We start from the raw sequence: 5,094 nt of genomic DNA on the forward strand, positions 1-5,094 counted from the left end.
ATGTGGTTCAACAAATGCACAATAATAATAAATATTACGTTTCAATTTTTATATATATATAGATAGATAAATTCAAATTCCTATGTCCAAAAAATACTAAGCATTTACCTTAACCAAAATTCAATCAAAGCTATAAAAGAAAGAGAGAAGACTTTGTAAAAAAAAACACATAATTTTCTTTAAAAACCTTAATTAGAGTTATACAAGAGAGAGAGAGAGAGATAGAAAGTATTTACTGTTTTTGTGTGAGAAAAATATGGATTGAATAGGAGAAAACTAATATCAAATTTATACAAAATAAAATGGAAAGAAAAATAGTCAAATATAAAAAAGAGAAAATGATGAAAGAATTGTAACGGTAAAGCAGAGAGTAGTGGGAGAGATAAAGAGGTAAAGAAAGAGGGGAAATATTGGAGGAAGTGTAACGTGTGGATTAATGGGGAGAAGACGAGGTTTTTGTTTTTTTGATTGAGATAAGCTAGACTGTGGATGATGTGGCTTAACAAACAGCAATAATAATTACTATGTTTCAGCTTTTAGATATACTCCCTCCATCCCACTTTTTTTATCCTATTTGAAAAGTCAAAATTTTTAAGGGAACATTATTTATTGTCTTATCTACCTTTTAAAAATGTACAAGTTTCTAAAACTACCCTTAAAAAAATTTATCAAAAAATTGAATTAGTAAATTAATAGGGGTATAATAGGAATATTAGTAAATTAATGACTTTTATTTTTAGAAACAGGATAATATTTTGATACATCTCAAAATGGAATAAAGAACAAAAAAAAAAGTGGGACGGAGGGAGTATATATATATAGATTAAATATATCCATATGGCCAAGAAAAGGGAACCTTAGGAGTTAGGAAGGGTGGATATTAACACAAAAACTTGTTTGAATATTGGGACAGCAATTGTCTTCACCTCAAGATTTCTTATCAATTTTAAGGTAAATTTCATGCACTGACAGAGCATTAAGCACAGTGCACACTATTTGAATGTATACAATTACATCATTATTGGCTTTTGGCAATATCCAATTGTTAATTCTAGATGCATTCGGACATTTAGGCTGCATTAGACTGACCGTGGAGGAAGATTCCAAAAGCCTTTAATCCAAGATGAACTACCAATATTTCAGTTTGGACAAAGATTACTTTTTCCATAACATGGATATTCCTCTGATCAAAGATCAATGATATCAATTGGAAAATTATAAGTGAAGAAGTCAGAAACTTAAGATTAGTGAGAGCTTCTTGGAATTATTTTCTGAATCTATGTTTGGGAGTTCATAAATGAACAAAATGCACTAGAATGAATCTCTCTCTCTCTCTCTCTCTCTCTCTCTCTCATATATATATATATATATATATAATAGGTAAAACTGAGAGAGAAATTCAATTAGATTTTAAATTGAATTAAATTAGATTTAATTTTGCGTCACATGTCCCATCTAATTTAAGTTTTTAAATTTTTGTGCCAAGTGAGTTAATTCAATGTAAAAATTGGATTTTAATTAAAGTTTAATTTTACGACATGTGTCCAACCTAATCTATGTTTTTTTAATTTTTATATCAAACTAGTATATACCTCGTGCTACTGCAAGAGACTGGTTAATTGTAATGATGCTATTGGCCAATTTTTTTATTTTTTTTTTTTGGTTTATCAGACGGATGATAGAATTAAATCAAACAATGAAAAATATATATTGCATTTTATTATTTAAGTAATGCTATTGGTCTTTTTTTTTTTTTTTTTTTTTTTGTTTATCATACATAGGATAGCATTAAATAAAACAATGAATAAAAAAAGAGAATATTGCATTTTATTATTTAAGTGATGCTATAGTGAAGAAAAAAGAGAATATTGCATTTTCTTATTTAAAATATATAAAGGGATATTAAAAAATAAAAACTGATCATTGAGTTTGGAATCTTCTAGGAGGCGCCAATGAAGCGCTAATGTATGAGAGTGTGAATTAAGCAAAGAAGAGTGAGATTGAATATTATGTTTGAATCCGGTCTTGCTCTGAGAAATCCGTAAGGAGGAGGAGAGGGTAGTGTGTGGATCTAGTTAGTAGATGATGAGAGGGGAGACATGGGATGACGATATGGAATTAAGAGGAGATGATGTTTTGCTTTTATAGTCTTTCTTGTTGAACTCCTTGGTGTTGGTTGGGGGATTAGAAGAGCTCCAGACTCTATTGAGATCACCCATAAAAGTGTGCAGGTGAGATGTTCTTGCTTAAACCAATGAGGAATATCATTGTGATTTTCTTGGCTTCCGTGTTAAATGTTAATACATCATTTATTTGGGCACAAAAATTAGAAAATTTAGATAAGATACATGACACGAAATTGAAGTCCAATTTATAATCTCCATAAAAGTGTGCAGGTAAGATGTTCTTGCTTAGGCTAATGAGCATTATCATTGTGGTTTTTTTAGTTTCTGTGTTAAATGTTAATGCATCATTTATTTGGGCACAAAAATTAGAAAGTTTAGATAAGATACATGACACAAAATTGGAGTCAAATTTATAATCTAATTAGATTTTTTTTTGAGTTTTGGTTAGGACAAGTGGTGCTTAAATGTTAATACATCATTTATTTGGGCACAAAATTAGAAAATTTAGATAAGATACATGACACAAAATTGAAGTCCAATTTATAATCTCCATAAAAGTGTGCAGGTAAGATGTTCTTACTTAGGCTAATGAGCATTATCATTGTGGTTTTCTTGACTTCTGTGTTAAATGTTAATGCATCATTTATTTGGGCACAAAAATTAGAAAGTTTAGATAAGATACATGACACAAAATTGGAGTCAAATTTATAATCTAATTAGATTTTTTTTTGAGTTTTGGTTAGGACAAGTGGCTCTTAAATGTTAATACATCATTTATTTAGGCACAAAAATTGGAAAATTTAGATAAGATACATGACACAAAATTGAAGTCCAATTTATAATCTCCATAAAAGTGTGCAGGTAAGATGTTCTTACTTAGGCTAATGAGCATTATCATTGTGGTTTTTTTAGTTTCTGTGTTAAATGTTAATGCATCATTTATTTGGGCACAAAAATTAGAAAATTTAGATAAGATACATGACACAAAATTGGAGTCAAATTTATAATCTAATTAGATTTTTTTTTTAGTTTTGGTTAGGACAAGTGGTGCTTAAATGTTAATACATCATTTATTTGGGCACAAAAATTAGAAAATTTAGATAAGATACATGACACAAAATTGAAGTCTAATTTATAATCTCCATAAAAGTGTACAGGTAAGATGTTCTTGCTTAAGCTAATGAGCATTATCATTGTGGTTTTCTTGGCTTCCGTGTTAGATGTTAATGCATCATTTATTTGGGCACAAAAATTAGAAAATTTAGATAAGATACATGACACAAAATTGGAGTCAAATTTATAATCTAATTAGATTTTTTTTTGAGTTTTGGTTAGGACAAGTGGCGCAAAATTGAGAATCCAATTGAAATCTAATTGGATTTTCTCTCTGCTTCACCTATTATATTATATATATATATATATATATATATATGAGTTAATTTAGTGTAAAAAATGAGAAGTCTAATATAAGTAAATTATAAAAACATAATCATATATCTAACACTATATATAAAATTAGAAAAGAGAGAGTTTGAATGATTTTATATTTATAAGCCTTTTTTTTATAACTAAAAACAATTCAAATTTATAAGTCATCTATATATATATATATATATATTAATAGGTAAAACTTAGAGAAAATCTAATTAGATTCTATAATTGAAGTCCAATTTTGCGCTATGTGTTCTAAATTATTTATTTTTAGAGAGAGTTTTATTTCTTAATTTTGGAATCAAATGTGGGACCATATCATAAATATCCATTCAAGTGAGTTATTGTGTACAAAAATCAAAGAGTCTAGAATTAATAAACATAAAAATATTTAAAAAATTGACAATTTACATTTTTTTTACCTAATAACATTTTTACAAAACTTTTTAAAAAATTTAAAAAAAAAATATATATATATATAAGAATGACTATCAATAATATTTAAATTATATATGTAAGAATTATACTATACATCTTAATGTGTATCTTTTAAGTATATCTATGCATATGCATGGGTTATAAGCCAGTAAATTATAAAGGAATGAAAAGTAATAAAGCATAATAATCACAATCCACGACAAGCATGACTTTCTCATAAAATGACAAAGTAGATATATAGAGTCCGTTTGGATAGCACTTATTGTTGCTGAAAGTTGATAAAAACTGATTGTTGCTGAAAATACTGTAGCAAAATAATTTTTAAATGTGTAAATAGTATCGTGGGACCCACTTTTAATATTTTTTAATACATAAACAGTGCATGAACAGTGCGTGAACAGTGCACGCACAGTACACGCACAGTGAATTTTGTCCCCCCAGTCAACAAGTGCGGCCAGAAGAAAAAAAAAAAAAAAGAGTAAAACGCAACTTAACTTTCACCTGAAAAACCTGCTATCCAAACACAGACATAATATCATACAACTACAAGGCATACAATACAACCAAAAATATCAAACCAATCTTAAATTGAATTCTTAAAAGCATGCTTGAGATTCAAAGATCAAGCCATTAGTTTTTTTTCCTCATCTGCCATATTTCATGATCCTTTTCATGGCTTACGATTCATGCCCAAAAGTAGGGTGGTGGTCATGCCTACGCCTGTTTTATTGAAGTGCAATAATATGTGCAGACATGGATTGACCAATTATCATATGGACTTGGTTTAAGTCTAGTGCTTCCAGTATACTAGACCTGGTCAGATGGTGACACATATCCAAAAGTGAACACATATAATCATCTCAATGGGTTCAGTACTACTGGACACTAAATCTAAACTTGACCCTTACCATATACTTGTAGGTTGAGAAGTGAGAACTTGACGCTTTATCTTGAGTCTTGAGAAGGGCTGAAAATTTGTATGAAGGGTGCATGAGAACAAAAACATGACCAATTGAGTACCACGTGTATGTGAGTCCTATTGAACTAAGAATTCTACAAAGAGTGGCTCTAGCAGTTTAGCCTAGTCATTGATCAAGTT

This window comes from Quercus suber, unplaced genomic scaffold, assembly GCF_002906115.3.
Source record: "Quercus suber isolate HL8 unplaced genomic scaffold, Cork oak 2.0 scaffold_66, whole genome shotgun sequence".
In the NCBI taxonomy this organism is placed as follows: domain Eukaryota; kingdom Viridiplantae; phylum Streptophyta; class Magnoliopsida; order Fagales; family Fagaceae; genus Quercus; species Quercus suber.